This window comes from Jaculus jaculus, chromosome 17 (genome assembly GCF_020740685.1).
Source record: "Jaculus jaculus isolate mJacJac1 chromosome 17, mJacJac1.mat.Y.cur, whole genome shotgun sequence".
NCBI lineage: Eukaryota > Metazoa > Chordata > Mammalia > Rodentia > Dipodidae > Jaculus > Jaculus jaculus.
In genome coordinates this window covers 4,748,834-4,766,129 of record NC_059118.1, presented here as the reverse complement: position 1 = coordinate 4,766,129, position 17,296 = coordinate 4,748,834, and the positions used below count along the sequence as shown (strand labels likewise).

The 17,296-nt window shown below is 47.7% G+C and overlaps 1 protein-coding gene and 1 non-coding gene across 5 annotated transcripts in view; one reads left to right on the top strand and one right to left on the bottom strand.

Annotated features, from left to right (window-relative positions):
- The first annotated feature begins 1,410 nt into the window (after positions 1-1,410).
- The window catches only part of LOC101608607 (myosin VIIA and Rab interacting protein), a 261,259-nt gene continuing 245,373 nt past the window's right edge, over positions 1,411-17,296 (top strand). For 2 of the 4 annotated variants that reach the window (XM_045136698.1, XM_045136694.1), the window contains exons 1-2: positions 1,421-1,521; positions 4,062-4,177. The gene's annotated coding sequence lies outside the window, so the exon portion shown is untranslated. Of the gene's footprint in view, positions 1,522-4,061; positions 4,178-17,296 lie in introns of all 4 variants that reach the window. The other 2 variants (XM_045136696.1, XM_045136695.1) reach the window with 2 other exon arrangements.
- Positions 8,701-8,807, bottom strand: LOC123455625. The gene has a single exon (XR_006634015.1). It is a non-coding gene; the product is annotated as a U6 spliceosomal RNA (small nuclear RNA).

Here is a 17,296-nt window from a genome sequence, read left to right as displayed (position 1 = left end):
ATCCCCTTTCTCCCGTCCAAGCACTGACAGGTCTGACCCTGCCTAGTTTCCGAGATCAATCAGCTCGGAGTGTTGCGGAAGTGGACAAGGAGCGTCATTCATTTCTCCCGCATGCACTACATAGGGCGCGCAGTCTCCGTGCAGACGCTGAGCGTGAATGCCCTGGCCACCAGCCCAGAGTGTAGGACCCCTGCAGATGGAACCCCGTGACAGTTTTGGACAGATTTGGACCTCAGGGATTTCGAAAGAGCCACTGCTGTCGCTCTGTCCTCGCAGAGGGGATTCCTTCTGTCGTGCGGCCAACATTGGCTGACAAGGTGTTTTCACAGCTGAGGGGCCGAAGCAGTGAGGGCTGCTGGCCCTGGACTCGGTGGAGCCCTGGGTCGAAGCGGAATCCAGCTCTTCTTCCAGGAACTCCTGGCACGCGCCCTTCCCCCCAGCGTCCGTCACTTGCAGCATCCCTGTGACCACCGCGCGCTCCCTGCCCCGGAGGTGCCTTTAGGAGACTTGGGCACGCATTGGAGGACGGCTCGCGGAGACACGCGGGCAGCGAGTGCAGAGCGTGGCTGGCACAGTGAACACACCGGAGAACGAAAGGAATCCAGACCAGGGTCACCAAGGTTATTTAAAAATACCCGGGGCGTGTGCGTGGAGGAGGGCGCCGCGGCCGAGCACCTGGCCCAGGCTTGGGCTTCGGTCAACCAGCCCCCCTCCCCGCCGCCCCCAAACCATCACTCCGCGGTCAGGTCGGGTCTGCAAAAGCTTTTAGAATACTGGAAAGGCCGATTTCAAATCTAGGAATGACTTGGGGTGACAGGAGAGGGGCTTGGGATCGTGACGTCCACCCCCTCCCCTCAGCACCGCACTGCGCCGCCGCCGACGGGAAGCACTCCAGGAGGGCCGCGGGTTCGCGTCCCCAGGGTGCGCGCAAGTCCCGGCCCCACCTCTCTCCCGCTGCGCCCCGCCCATTCCCTCCCTTCCCGGCGCGTGCCCGCCTGGGGTTGGAGGTGCTGGGTGGGTAGGGGGGTAGGGAGGGAGGCGTCCAGTGTACCCCCCCAACCACACCGACACCTCGGGCGCAGGCGCGATCGTGCACCACCCACTTCCCCGTGGCTCCGGCCCGGCTCCCCCCGTCGGCCCCCCAGCCCCGCCTCCGCACGCGCCGCCGCCCGCCCCGGGCGCCTCTGATTGGCGGTCCGCCCGGCCAGCAGGTGTCGGCGGCGGCTGCAGCGGCCCAGGCCCGGCGCGGGCACGTCCCCTCGCAGCGCAGGCCTCCAGCCCGGCTCCCAGGCTCCCGCTGCGGCTTGCGGCTTGCGGCTGTGGCTGGCATCGGAGCCCCCCGCAGCGCTGCAGCCCGACTCGGGCCGTGCGCATCTCCGGCCTGAGCGCCGCCGCGCTGCCCGCCGGTACCCGGGACGACCACCGCCCGCATCCCGCATCCCGGAGGCGCGGTGGCCCGGGCCACCACCATCCATGACCTCCTCTGGCCACCGACCTGCTCCCAGCCCCCGGGCACCCCGCGTGAGTACCCCAGTCGTCCCGCAGCCTTCGCGCCACTCCGGCCCTGTCACGTTGCGACAACTTTTCGGGTGGGCGTGGGAAGCTGTCGCTCGCGGTTCCACCTCCAGCATCGCGGTGCGCATCCCGAGCTGGGGCTGCCTCGGTGGAGGGGTCTCCGGTGGGCGGGCGGTGGGTGGGGGAGGGAGCTGGCTGGGTGGGGACTTGAACTTGCCGGGCGGGAGGAGAGAGAGCCGGGCGCTGCGTTTCGCCCGCGTTGTCCCGTCCGCGCTCGGCCGCGTCGCGCTCGGGCTGGCGCGGTTCAACCGCGCGCACGGTCCTCGGCTCCCCCGCTGCCCGCGCACCGCACCGCACCGCACCGCACCGCACCGCACCGGCATTGGCGGGCGCCTTAAACCATCCCGAAGGTAAGAGTCCCGCAGCTGGCCAGCGGGGCGCACCTGACCCTTCCAGCCTCTGTGTCTATTTTTGTAAAATAAGGCTCATCGGGACTTAGCCAAGGTCACAGCTGGAGAGCAGAGTTAACCCCCCCCCGGTGGACTGCGTCTCTGCACGGGGCGGGGGGGGCTCCTGGGGGAGAGGGGCGCGTTTGTGGAGGTATGGAGGGGGATGGAGGACACGTCATCCGCGGGTCTCTTCTTCGTTCTCCCTTATCTGCAAGGACCAGGCTTGGAGAGGTAGTGAGCCAGTCTCTGGGGACTCTAGAGAGCTTTGGGGTGGCCGCGGGGGTACCTTCCTTGTGAGCGTGTCTGCTGTGGGTGGGAACCCCTAGACGTGGTGGCCTCTGGAGACACTCCACTCTTCAGGGCACTTAATTTTATTAATGCCTCTGCAGAGTAGGGAATTCTGCAAGGTGCCTGCTCTTGGATCTGCTCGGTCTGCTTTCCCCAATAAACCCTGTCCCCAAGCTGACTGTCCCCAGTGACTGTGACGCACAGCAGCCAGGGCCAAAGGGAAGTCCCCAAGGGGAGCCGAGGGCTTGCTTTCTCCAAGGTCCGCTCCCATATGCTCCTAGAGAAACGGAATCTGATTTCCTTTCTGTCCGCCCCGCCCCCCTCCCTGTGTTCTGGATTCTCTTGCTCTCCACGAGGCGTTTTCCCAGAAGAGACGAGGGTCGTCAGGTCCAGGGGGCTGACAACGTGGCCGGATGTGAACGGTTTACTCCAGAGCCTGGAGGGGCTGTTCTCACCATCTTGGGCAGGGCAGAAGTTTGTTCTTTTTCCTCTGACATTATGCTGTCTGTCCGTGTCAACCCCTTCCTTCCCTCCGTGCCTCCACTCCGACCCTCCACGATGACATGACTGCTTAGTTTTGTGATGACTTTACCACCGTGTTTGAATCTCAGCCTCTTCGTGTATGAAGAGGCAGTACCTCCTTTCGCTGTTTTCAACGCTGTTGGGAGTGCCCAGCCTATGATCATAATGCAAATGCACTGGTTGCGGCCACCCGTAGAAAGGTGGTCCAAGGTACCTGGGGCTGGCTGTGGTGGAGATGGAGGTGGTGTAAAGATGGACAGCAACGTCTGGGACCCTTTTGGCAGATGTAAAAATGCTCTTTCTAGACACATTGCGTTTTTCTACAGCTTTGAAGACCGCCTTCCATCTTCCACTCCTGCCCTGTGCCTGAAAGTGGGCAGCTGTCTTTTCTAATTACCTCATCTGTGGGTTGGTGGGATGTTTCTGGCTGGGAGGCTGTGTCTGGAGCTGGGGGCTGTCTGGGAGTCTAGGGAAGTTGTGTGTGTGTGTGTGTGTGTGTGTGTGTGTGTGTTTGTGTGTGTGTACATGCATGTGCCTGCCTGGGGAGCTCACGTGTGTTTTCTGTGACAAGATTCTCATGGTCTAGTCTGTCTGGGAGAGGGGACAAAGCATCGTCTGGTCTCTAAGATCTGTTCACTTCTGAGGATCTGGAGTACTAGGAACACTGTGTGGTGTAAACCTGTAGTCCTGGAGATCAAGTCCTGGCTCCTTCCCTTCTAGGAGGGGTGGGAGAGATGCTCCGTGGTTTTGGTGTCCTCACAGAAAGCCAGGCATCCCCTAGCCCCTGGCCCCACCCCTAGTTTTTTTTTTTTTTTTTTTTTTTTTTTTGCCTTCCCAGGTCCAATTTTGAGAGGCATGGTGAATCACCCCTTGGCCAATTTATTTTAACATTGTTCTGAAGTATAATGACAGAGAAATCGTACAACTCACAGGTGTATAGTCAAGGGATTTTTCACAGACTGGACACTCGATGTACAAACAATGGCTGTATTATGAACTGAAATATTCCCAATCTCGTCACCCATACCAGTGTCCCCAAAGGGTAGCCATCTCCTTGCTTAGCTTGGCCTGGAAAATGTTACTCTATTATCACTTTAAAAATAAAACATTTTAGTTGTTAAGCTAACATGAAACTTTTTAGTGACCCTCCATTTTTGCTCAGTGGGCCTGAGTGGTCTTTAAGCCTTTGGTGCTCCTCCTGCCTCAGCCTCTGGAGTGCTGAGAGTATAGGTGTGCACCACTACACCTAGCTTGATTTTTGACATCTTTTTTTTTTTTATCTTTTAGTGAGTGAAGGACACTTGTACCAACACAGAAAGCTAGAAGGAAGAATTCCGTCTTAAGATCTCAGTGGAGAATGAGCTGGCTGCCCCATCATGCTCCGATTGATGATCCATTCTTCGGTAGTGTAAAGAGCTGAACTGTAGATATAACAGATGTTTCTATAAAGCAAATTTAAATTATAGAAATTTGAAATTATATGATATCAACAAAGACAATTCTGAATGATTTTTCGTTGGAAACACAACGAAACACTCTTTCATTGTAACACTCTTTCATTCCTCCAAGCCAAAGGTTGGTGGGGATGAGTGATTTATGATTTTTTGGTCTGTGACCACGTGGTGGCGCCGTATTGGCTGCAGAACTGAGCCGCCCACCTTCCTTTCTGGAGCCCTTGCGAAGGGATCCCAAGCATGAAACCCTCACAGCCCAGCATCTCCAAAACATGATTTGAAAATTCTGTTTCCCAGTCTCTTTCAGGCAGGCCCTTCTTGGCCACTCCTACTAAGTCCATGGCTAGAGTCCATCCCAGCCGTTTAGGGAGCTGGTTTGTGGGTTGGGAACTGGTGTGTGTTGGAGCCAGCTGAGTTGAGACACGACAGCCTTAGGTGAGTCACATCTCATTCCGGGATTTCTCCTAAGGCCTGAGAGAAGTTCTTTTTTTATTGGTTTTTAGAAGTAGGATCTCACTCTAGCCCAGGCTGACCTGGAATTCACTATGTCGTCTGAGGCTGTCCTCAAACTTCTAGTGATCTTCCTACCTCTGCTTCCCCAGTGTTGGGATTAAAGGCGTGCGCCACCAGCACGGCCAGCTGCTCTTTTTACGGAGCACTGTCCACAGTGGCTTGGAAGAATGGTCTGGCTGTGACCCACTGTTGGAAGAGACGTCCTCAGCACCCCACAGGACGAGTCCAAGGCAGGAGGAGGAGGCAGCATGTAGGGATGCCATGTCCAGTGTGGGCCGAGCTAAGTGGACCTGTCCAGTGCCCTTCCTGCCCTCTTCACCCCTTCTTTGGCTCAGTGCTGCTCAGATGCCATCAGGAGGCCTGTGTTTCTTTGATGGCTGTATCGTTATTTCTCATTGCTGTGGCAGGATACGTGATAAGAGCAACTTAAGACAGGAAGGGCTTATTGTGGCTCACGGTTTTAGGGCAGAGTTCATCATGGCAGGGAAGGCATGGCAGTGGGCACGTGACATGTGAGGTGGCTTGGCACATTGTGTCCACAGTGAGACCCACAGGCCGGTGCCCAGCGGCCTCTTCCTTCCCTCTTTGTATTCAGCCTGGGACCCTGGCCTGTGGCACAGCGCTGCCCACTCAGTGGGAAGCTTCCCTTCTCACTCAGACATGCTGGAAACACCCTTACAGACATGCCCAGAGGCGTGTCTCCTGCACGATTCCAAAAGCAGTCAGTCAACAAGGAAGATGTTATCCCAGTGAGACGTGCCTGTGCCGGGCACGTGCTGGACATTATACATGGGTTCTTTCTCCCTTCCCCATAGCAGTGCAGCGGCTTTCCCACTTTGCAGGAGCCTCCGAGCATTGGACATTAGTCCAGTCTCCAGACAGTGTCCCTAGCTGACTTGTATCCTTCTGCAAGCTGGGGAGAGGTTCGAACAGTTCTTTCATCCTCCCTGACCTCTAGCCTCAAGCACAACGCGTAGGAAGCTCTTCAGCTAAGCATGCAATTGCTGTGAACAGAACACCTTCTCCTAAGCATGTGGGGAGTTCAGACTGTGACGGATGAGAACTTGGCTGACAGTTCGTGCCGTGTGGGGACCACATGTGTTCTCACCGGATTTGGCCTCTTCTTTTGTGATTAAAATTTTACGCAGTGGAGGCCTATCTTACCAGTTCTGTAATTTTATTCATCTTTCAAAACATGGGTTGGTGGGGTCCTGGAGAGATGGCTTAGCAGTTAAGGCAGTTGCCTGCAAAGCCAAAGCACCCAAGTTCTATTCCCCAAGACCCATGTAGCCAGGTGCATAAGGTGACACATTCAAATTTGCAGGGGCGAGAAGACCTGCTGTGCCCATTCTCTCTCTCTCAAATAAATAAATAAACTAAATAAAAAAGATAGGTTGGGGCTGGAGAGATGGCTCAATGATTAAAGGCACTTGCTTGTAAAACCTGATGACCTAGGTTCAGTTCTCCAGTACTCATGTAAAAGCCAGATGCACAAAGTGGCGCATGTGTCTGAAGTTTGTTTACAGTGGCAGGAGGCCCTGGTGTATTCATCCTGTCTGACTGCCCACCCCTCTCTCTCTGCTTGCAAATAAATAAGAATGTTAAAAATTATTATTTTTTCGTTTAAAAAATTATTTATTTATGTATAAGCAGAGAAAGATAGAAGACAGAGAGAATGGGTATGCTAGGGCCTCCAGCTGCTGCAAATGGACTCCAGATGCATGTGCCACTTTGTGCATCTGGCTTTCATGTGGGTACTGGGGAATCAAACCAGGATTGTTAGTCTTTGCAGCCAAGTGCCTTAGCTGCTGAGCTATCTCTCCAGCCCTAGTTTTTCTTTTTCCTTTCTTTTTCTTTTTTGTTTTTTTTTTCGAGGTAGGTTATCACTCCAGCCCAGGCTGACCTGGAATTCACTATGTAGTTCCAGGTGGCCTTGAACTCATGGTAATCCTCTTACCTCTGCTTCTGGTGTGCTGGGATTAAAGATGTGCACCACCATGCCCAGCGTAAAAGTTATTTTTAAAAACATGGGTTGAGGGCTGGAGAGATTGCTTAGTGGTTAAGGTGCTTGCCTGCAAAGCCTAAGGACCCATGTTTGATCTCTCTCCAGATCCCATGTAAGCCAGATGCACACAGGTGAGGCAAGTGCAAGGTTGCACATGCCCACTAGGTGGTGCAAACGTCTGGAGTTGATTGCAGTGGCTGAGTGGGTGCTGGTGAATGGAACTCGGGCTGGTGGGCTTGCAAAGCAAGTGCCTTTAACCACTGATCCATCTTAGCCCAGATTCTTTCTTTGGTGTGTGTGTGAGAGTATGTGTTATGTGTACATGTGTGTGTTCAGCTGCACTTGCCCCAGGTACATATATGCAGAAATCATAGGAAGACACAAGGCATCCTCCTGTCACTCCTCCATCTTCTCTCACCGAACCTGGAGCTCCCTGTGCTTTGTGGTTAGACTGGCTGACCAGCGATCTCCCATGATCCTCCTGTGCATTCCCTGCCTCAGTGCTGAGGCTCCGCGTGCACACCTATGCCCAGGTTTTTGTGTGGGTGTTATGGGTCGAACCTGGGTCGTCCTGGTTTTCCAGGAAATGCTTTTAAATATTGAGCCATCCCCTCAGAGCAAGTCTGTTTTTGCCATGCCATCTTCCTTGGACATATCCAGGTTTAAGCATTTCCCATTAATGAGCACTGAGATACTTCTACTTTTTACTATTGAGATATATATATATATATATATATATATATATATATATATATATATATGTATGTATGTATGTATGTATGTATGTATGTATGTATGTATATGGCAGTGAGAACCCTTGACAAGACCTTGTGGTCGTGTCTGAGAGCTTGGGTACGTGTTTCCAGAAGTTGAGCAGCAGGCTGGACCTTATCAGGAGCTCTCTGGTGACTTCACATCCCCTGGGATTTGCAGGTCACTGTCCCACACCATGACACTTCTCACTCCCACTTCAGCTCACTGGAGTTCCTAGCGTGCATGTCTTTGGAGTGCCTGTCTTGGGCTTGGTTCATCTGACCAGCCTGGAATGCTCTTATGCTTGGAATTTCCTTGATATTGCCTTTTTAAAGATAATTCATTTTTTAAAACTTTTCTATATACTGTATTTTAAAAAAAAAAAAAACTGGGAAGATTTTCTTTTCCCAAAGTTAGATCTCATTTGATGTTTATGTTTCTGAATTCCCTGAGGCAGGGGCCTAATTGTTGTCCATCAGGAAAATCATTTATTTTGTTCTTGTTGAATGAATAATTTGTTATTTTCTCATCTATTTTGTTTCTGTCTCTGTCAAATACCAATTTCTTTATAAAAAAAAAAACATTTAATTTAGTTGTTTGGAAGAGAGAGAGAGCACACAATTGAGAATGGGTGTAAGGGCACATCAGGGCCTCCTGCCACTGCAAAGAAACTCCAGCTGAATGTGCCGCCCTGTGTGCATGTGGCTTTACATGGGTGCTGGGGAATCGAACCCAGGCCATCACCCATTGCAAGCAAGCACCTTTCACCACTGAGTCACCTCTCCAGTCCTCAGATACCAATTTCTTTTAGATTTTTCCATCTGGTTCTTGTTTTTTTTCCTGTTTCTGTCCATCTTTTTGAAGACTGGACTAACAGCATTTTAGTTAATTATTGCAGCCTTTCTATGTATCTTCCCTTCTTATATCTCTTTGTCAATATTTTCATAGCTATTCTTTCAGTGTGTGCGTGCGTGTGTGTGTGCAGGTGCGTGTATGCGGAGGCCGAAGGTCAGCCTCGAGGGTTGCTCCTCAGCAATGTTGGCCACGTTTTTGTTTTTTCTTTTGAGACCAGCTCTGCTGTTGGCCTAGAGCTCACAAATTCGGGCGAACTGGCTGGCCAGCAGCTCCAGGTAGTCTCCAGTCTTTGCCACAACACTGGGACAAGTGTACCTCACACTGCTCTGGTTTTTGTTTTTTGTTTTTTAATATGGAGCGCTTCGCGAATTTGCATGTCATCCTTGCGCAGGGGCGGTGCTAATCTTCTCTGTATCGTTCCAATTTTAGTAAATGTGCTGCCGAAGCGAGCACCAGACTGGATTTTTTTTTTTTTATGTGTGAGAGATAATTGGCATACCAGGGCCTCAAGCTGCAATCATACTCCAGAATGAACCTGTGTGTGCATCTGCAATCTTATGTGCTTGCTTACGTGTGTCTGGCTTATGTGGGATCTGGAGAGTCCAACGTGAGCCCTTTGGCTTTCCAGGCAAGTGCCTTATACCACCAAGCCATCTCTCTTGCCCTGTTTTTTTTTTTTTTTTTAATGTGGTTGATGGGGATTCAAACTCAGGTCCTCATGCTTGTGTGACAAGCACTTAATCTGCTGAGAACCTCCCCTCCACTCTTCTTTTTTTTTTTCATTTTAAAAATTTATTTATTTGAGAGTGACAGAGAGAGAGAGAACGGGCGCGCCAGGGCCTCCAGCCACTGCAAAGGAACTCCCGACGCGTGCGCCCCCTAGTGGATCTGGTTAATGTGGGTCCTGGGGAATCAAGCCTTGAACTGGAGACCTTAGGCTTCACAGGCAAGCGCTTAACGGCTAAGCCATCTCTCCAGCCCTCTCCACTCTCCTTTTGTTTCTTTTTGATTTACAATTATTTATAACATTTTATCCTCTGGCATAATGCTGAGTGATAGTAGCTGGTAACTCACCTCCAAGTCTGTATGCTTGTCTTTGATGTCAGGTTTTCAGATAACCACCAAGAACTGGGAGGGCTTTAGGTTGGGGTTTTAATGTGTTACAATATTTCATGTTCCTCATATTCTAATAGCATTTGCCTCTCGCTCTCTGTGTGTTTGTGTGTGTGTGCTGCCTCTAGCCCAGGCTGACCTAAAACCCACTCTGTACTTCCAGCTTGTATTTGAGCTCACAGTGATCTTGCTGCCTCTGCTCCCAAGTGCTGGAATTAAAGGCAGGTGCCACCATGCCTGGCTAAAGCTTTGTGTGTGTTTTGAGTCAGGATCCCTCTGTAGCCCAAGCTGGCCTTGAAGTCATAGCAACCCAGCCTCTGAGAGTTCATATTACAGGTATAAGCCATACCCTTCTTTTTAAAAATTTTGTTTTGTTTTTGTTTTCTTGAGGTAGGGTTCCACTCTAGCCCAGAATGACCTGGAACTCATTCTGCAGTCCTGGGCTGGCCTCTATCCTCCTACCCCTGCCTTCCAAATGCTGGGATTAGAGGCATATGCCAACTTTCCCAGTTCTTTCAGATTTGTTTATATATATATTATTTATTTGAAAGCAGACAGAGAGAATGGGCTCACCAGGGCCTCTAGTTGCTGCACACTAACTTCAGATGCATGTAACACTTTGTGCATATGGCTTTACTTGGGTCCTGGGAATTGAACCTAGGCCATTAGACTTTGCAAGCAGGCATCTTAACTGCTGAGCTATCTCTCAAGCCCAGCTTTGTTTTTCTTGTGTTAAGTTTTATGCAATTCCTTTTCTATATCTCATTTACTAAAGTTGAATTATTCTTACATTGTCCATCTATTTTATTATTCAATCCAGACTGTATTATGAAAAATCACATATATAGCTTTTCAGGCATAAAATTCTATTTTATTACTGGATTTGCTTTTTAGATCACATATACAAACATTTTTTTGAGAGGAATATTGGGTGGTTTACACAGCCTGTGTTCATATTTATTCATAACCACTAAGTCCCATTCCACCATATAAATATACCTTATTTTATTAATCAGTTCCTTTGTTATGAGCTTTTTGTTTCTTTATTTTCCCTTGCTAATACATAGATTAGGGTTTCTTAAACTTTGTCCATGAATGACCCCTTTTCAACTAAGAAATATTTTACATAGCTGTGGGTATTAAAGTATATAAAACAGGTATACAAATCTGTTAGTGATAATTAATTGTTTATAAATTTTTAAATAAACTATTCTATGGTGTACATAAAATTATACCATTTATGAATAAGGAAAACAAATTTGCATGCTAATGATGTGCTTGTTTATTTTCACATAAGCAATTAAATGTTGGCTAAATATTTGGTATTATAAGACATAAGAGCTTCAATGTTTAAAGTCAATTGATTTTTTTAAAAAAAGTTTATTTATATATTTGCAAGCAGACATAGAAGAGAAACAGAGAGAGAACAGGCATACCAGGGCCTCCAGCTACTGAAAATGATTTCTGGATGCGTGGGCCTCCTTATGCTTACATGGGTACTAGGGAATTGAACCTGGGTCATTAGGCTTTGTAAGCAAGCACCTTAACCACTAACCTATCACTCTAGCCCTGATTGACTCTTTTTTTTTTGTATGTATGAATATGGGTACAGGTATGCCATGGCACATGTGTGGAGGTCAGAGTTCAACCATAGGGTGTGTGGGAACTCTTACAAATGAACTGAAAACATTTTACATTATAAGATGGAGATAGCAATGAGCCATTGATGGTCAGAGGTGGAGCATTTTGGTTAGAAGTGGTGTGCTTGGATGTCAGGGCAACAGGGAGCAGACGTGGAATGACTCATCTTTGTTTTCAGCTTGACTGTATTTAGAATCCCCTAGGCGACGCACCAGTGCGTGTGTCAGAAAAGTTTAGTTGATGACGACAGGTCCACCCTGGGTATAGGTGATGCCATCTGTGGGCTGGGGTCCTGAGCTTAATAAAAGGGAGAAAATAAGCTAGGTTCTTCCTTTACAACTCCTATTGAGCTTTGGTCCACAGCACAGTACAGTAAGGGTCATTTGAATGCACACACTGGGATTTTGCAGTAATTGATCAGAGAACTGAGAGCTACTGAGTGACTCATGGGTATTGTGGACCCGTTGGACAAAAGCATGATTCATGCCCAGGTGGGATGGAGTGGGATGATGTGAGACTTCACCATTCTACTTAGACTGGCATGCAGTTTCAAACTTGTGAATCATCTCTGGAATTTTCTATTTAATGTTTTCATTAGGCACTATTCTTTTTTTTTAAAATATATATATTTTTAATTTTTAATTTATTTATTTGAGAGCGACAGACACAGAGAGAAAGACAGATAGAGGGAGAGAGAGAGAATGGGCGTGCCAGGGCTTCCAGCCTCTGCAAACGAACTCCAGATGCGTGCGCCCCCTTGTGCATGTGGCTAACATGGGACCTGGGGAACTGAGCCTCGAACTGGGGTCCTTAGGCTTCACAGGCAAGCGCTTAACCGCTAAGCCATCTCTCCAGCCCTATTTAATGTTTTCAGACCACGGTTGACCACGGGTAACTGCAGCCATGGGAAGTGAAAGCACATACTCTGGGGACAATTACTGCAGTACTCCGTCCAGCTGCTTTGTTACGGACTCAACCCTTCTCCAGGGCCACGTGGCACTTGTTTTCTGCATGAGCTCAAAAGCGTTCTATTCCACTTCCTTTCTGAGTAGTAATGGTAGTATACATATTTACCTCAAAATATCTAAACTGAACCAACATCATTTCTTTCCTACTGAGCAGATGAAGGACTTTATATTTAACTCTGACCACCCTCCTACTCAATTTATGTTAATGTTGTTTCATATTTTAGGTCAAAGTTTTAAAAATATTATTTATTTATTTGAGAGAGAGAGAGAGAGAGAGAGGAGTGAGGGAGGGAGAGAATGGGTACACCAGGGCCTCATGCCACTACAAATGAACTCTAGACACATGTGCCATTTTGTGTATATCTGGCTTTATGTGGTACTGGGGATTTGAACCTGGGCTACTAGGTTTTATAAGTGAGCACCTTTAAACACTGAGTTATATCCACAACCAATAGTTCAAACCTCTAAAACCATCTGTATAAAACTTTTAAAATTAGTTTTTCTTATGGTACATAAAGCAGTTACCTTCTCATTGCTGGGGAAAAACACCCGGCCAGATGAAGCTTATGGAAGAAAAGGGTTTGTTTAAGCTTACAGTTTAAAGGGGAAGCTTTATCATCATGGAGAGCATAGCAGGATGGGCAGCCAGCTCACATCTTCACAAATCAGCAGCAGGGCAGGAGCAGCAAGAGGGAGCTAGCTCTGAATATCCAGTGGGCTGGACTGATACATCTTAAGGTCTGCCCCCAGTGACACACCTCCTCCAGCAAGGCTCCACCCCCTAAAGGCCCCACCAGTGACACACCTTCTCCAGCAAGCTCCACCTCCCAAAGGTCCCACCAGTCACACACCTCCTCCAGCAAGGCTCTGCCTCCCAAGGGCTGGGGGTTAAGCAATTGGCTTCATCATAAACGCATGAGGCTATGGGAGAACATTTCACATTCACAATGTATAATCTGTTGTTTATGCTTTATGAGTTTAGAACTCTTTCCTAATAAAGGACAATGTGCAGGCAGGCTCCACATGCTGCACCACACTTACACTGTTCCTCTGTCCTTTCAGGGATGTTCATGGCAACTGGGTGAACATATCCAGGGTAGAGTGTCCTTCCAGGGTTGGACTTCTGTGGGTTAGCCTAAGCAGTGAGAGGTAGAAAGGAGCTATAAGCAGCCAGCTGCTGATGGTAGGTCTATAGGCATCCCACTTTTATCAGAGCTGGGTAGTGGGCAGCTACATAGATACACTAGGTGTGCCTAAGCCGTACCCAGTGTGGTGGTTTGAATGCACCATGTCCATCAATCCCCAGCTGGTGGAACCTTTGGGAGGTGGAGCCTTGCTGGAGGAGATGTGTGAGTGGTGGGGCCTTTGGGAAGTGGAGCCTTGCTGGAGGAGGTGTGCCACTGGGGTGAGCCTTGGTATTTTATCATCCATCCCCAATACTTGCCAGTGCTAGCTAGCTCACTCAGGCTACTTCCTTCCTGCTGCTGTGGACATGTGATGCCCACCTGACTGTTTGCTCTTGTCATGCTTTTTTATTTTCTTGTCACGGGGAAGCCCCATGATAAAACTTTCCCTGGAAACTAAGCTGAAATAAACCCTGTCCTTCCATAAGCTGCTTTTGGTCAAGGATCTTGTACCAGCCACAAGAATGTAACTGCTAAACCCAGTACTCCGCTGGCTGGGGCACTTGGGGCTGCGTGACTCTGTGGGTGACAGGCTTTGAGTCTAGCGATATTTCCTCTGTTTGGGGAGAGGAATGAAGGCTGGAAGATGGAGGCAAGAGGGAGCGCAGAGAAATGGGCAGATGGTCGGCCTGTGGGGAGGCCAGCACCGATTCCCAGCATCTGATACTCTGCTGGCCAGAAGGAAGTCAAGCATTTCCTATGGAAGACTCTTGTTTCTGTAAATTTATTAGCGTGAGAAATGCTGGAATAAAGAAAAAAAGAAAAGCAGATCTGCAAGCATGGTCTCTTGTTTCTCCTTCCATATTATCCACCCCTCTCTCCCTGTGCTTGTTCTCTGTGTCATGGCTGCACGGCTTTTGTGTGTGTGTGTTTCATATATGTGTGTGTGTATATATGTATGTATGTGTGTAAATATATATATATATATATATGTATGTATGTATGTATGTATGTATGTATGTATATGTGTATATACATATAAAATGACTTTGGCATCTCCTTTCTCATGGAGAAGGATCCTGAGTTACAATTCAGAGTGTGGTTGTACCCACTAGGCATCAATTTCCTTCAAGTGAGTCATTCCCCAGGTCCACAAATGAGCTCCTCCAGTAATTATCTTTCCAGTGGAGATGACTTGCGTCAGAGCATTCATGCTTCCTGTGAGAAACGTGCGCAGTTCACTTGGTTGCTAGTCAGAAGTGGAGGTTGAGCCCTTGTCATTCTTGCCCTTTTAGACTCACTTTTCCAAAGTGGGTCTCACAAATAAACTTTAGGGCCTTGGAAGAATGGCCATTCAGTGTGTAATACCTACATCAGATAAACCCCAAAGAGGGGGAGACTCTGAATAAGGTGATTGAGGAATTTGGAACTCCTCAAGTGGGAGCTAACTAAAGTTATTTCATTTTTCTATACTTATTTATTTATTTTTATTTTAGAAAGAGAGAGAGAGAGAGAGAGAATGGGCACACCAGGGCCTCCAGCCACTGCAAACAAACTCCAGAAGCATGTGCCACCACTAGCTTCTGTAGGTAGTGGGGAATGGAACCTGAGTCCTTAGGCTTCAAAAGCAAGCACCTTAACCACTAAACAATCTCTCCAGCTCTAGAGTTCTTTAAGTTAGTAGCAAAACTAAGTTTTGTTTTTATTTATTTATTTTATTTTTTGTGTATGTATGTATTTGCACCTACCACAGTGTACATGTGGAGGTCAGATAACAACTTCAAGGTGCCTGTGCTTTTCCACGTTCTGTGAGACAGGGTCTCTTGCCCCTGCAAATGTATGCCACATCAGTGGGCCCACAGGGATTGGATTCTCCGGCTCTGGCCCCCTTGTTGCATGGATAGGGGATCACAGATGCATGCATCACTTTGAGTCTGGCTTTATGGGGATGCTTGGGAGGATTGAACTGGTGTCAGCAGAGTTTGCAAGCAAACACTTTTAGCTGCTGAGCCATTTCCCCAATCCCAAGTCTTATTTTTATTTTATTTTTTTAATTTTTAATTTTATTAATTTTATTTTTTTAATTTTTAATTTTATTTATTTTATTTATTTTAATTTTTATTAACATTTTCCATGATTATAAAATATATCCCATGGTAATTCCCTCCCTCCCCACCCTCACATTATTTTTATTTTTTTATTTATTTTTATTTACTTATTTGAGAGCGACAGAGAGGAAGAGGGGGAGAGAGAGAGAGAGAGAGAAAGAGAGAGAATGGGCGTGCCAGGGCCTCCATCCACTGCAAACTCGAACTCCAGACACATGCGCCCCCTTGTGCATCTGGCTAACGTGGGACCTGGGGAATCGAGCCTTGAACTGTGGTACTTAGGCTTCACAGGCAAGTGCTTAATTGCTAAGCCATCTCTCTAGCCCCCCAAGTTTTATTTTAATGGTGTATGAAATCATTTGGAATTCAGTGTGGAAGCCAACAGTGAGTTTTAGTGTAAAGCAGTGCTCACACGAGTGTGTACAATTGAGACACCAGCAGCCAGAATGTTCTCATCACTGTCACTTTTGTTCAGGTCTGGTGGATTCATTCTTTACTTGGTATCTTGCAGACAAGTGCCTGAAAATGTCTTGGGAGTCCTAATACTCTTGACCTTAGCCCTGGTTATTTTACTTTTGGGAATTTAGCCCCAGGGGAAATAAATCCTGGTTGTGGAAAACCCTTAATGCATAATGCTTTTCTGGTGCTCAGTAAAATAGTTCAGAGTTGAAGCCAGTCTGAATGCACAGCACCAGATGAGAGCATAAAGAGGCTGACTTGGGAAAGCGTACTGCAGCCGGTAGGGGGACTTCCCCGTGACCTGGACCATGTCCTTGAGACGAATGGATCAGTAAAGAGGGATGCTAACAGTAGTATGTTATCAGACAATATCATCATCTTCAAAGGAAAGGAGGAGTGAGTGCTACCTTCAGATTTTGAAACACAACATGAAGAAAAGTTGAAATAAGTACCCATGGGTAATACTCCTCACTGTAGATGTTTTCTGCCCTTGGTGGTCTTTCCAGGATCGCCGGACCTTCAACAGGCACAGCTATTCTGGATAGATGATCCTTAAAGCATTCTGTAATCCCGTCTATAGAATTCCATAACACACCTTTCATTATCCTTGAAATGACGGAGTTTAATTAAAGAACATGTCTGTGAACCTCCTGCTGATGGAAGACATATTGCTGGAGAAGAGCTGGGCTTGTGAAGCCCGCGGTGGACCGGGCTAATGTGAAAGGTCATTAAACAATTTCCCTCCTGCCATGCTACTGAACTGGAGATTTATTTATTTTTTATTGCCTAGAGCAGTTTTTCACCCTTCTTTGTTAGCCTGCCGATAGGATATTATCTAGGATCAAATCTCTTTATGATGTTATGATATATGTTTGAATATGACCACAGTTTGGAAGGCCTAGCTAAACACGACATTTTATTACAAGCTTTTATGTTGGAAATCTATTTTCCTCTCAGAAATATAAATTCTTGTGTGCTTCAAGCATTTATTTCAGCGATCACCGTATAGCGTGTTCATAAAAAAGAAGAAAGGAAGAAAAAAAAAGGAAATCTTTTGTTGCAGTCAATCCTTGCATCATAGAGAAACTAACGAATAAAAAGAGGGGCTGGAGAGATGGCTTAGTGGTTAGGGCGCTTGCTGACAAAGACCAAGGACCCAGTTCATTTCCCCAAACCAAGCAAAACCAGATGCACGTATGTGTGGAATTTGCAGTGGCTGGAGGCCCTGTCATGTCCATTCTCTCTATCTGCCTCTTTCTCCCTCTATCTTTCAAATAAATAAGTAGAAATAAGATATTAATCTAAAGTGATCAGACACTGGAGGGATGACTCAGCTGTTAGGTGTGCTTCCTGCCCTCAAGCGTGAGCGCCTGACCCTGCCTCAGTTCACGCTTCCAGAATCTGTGTCAACGGCTGGGTGTGGCCACACGCACGTCGAATCCCAGTCTTGCATATGGGAGCAGAGACCAGGGAATGGACTGGTCACATCACATTATATATACACATACGTATAAACAACAAAACCTGGT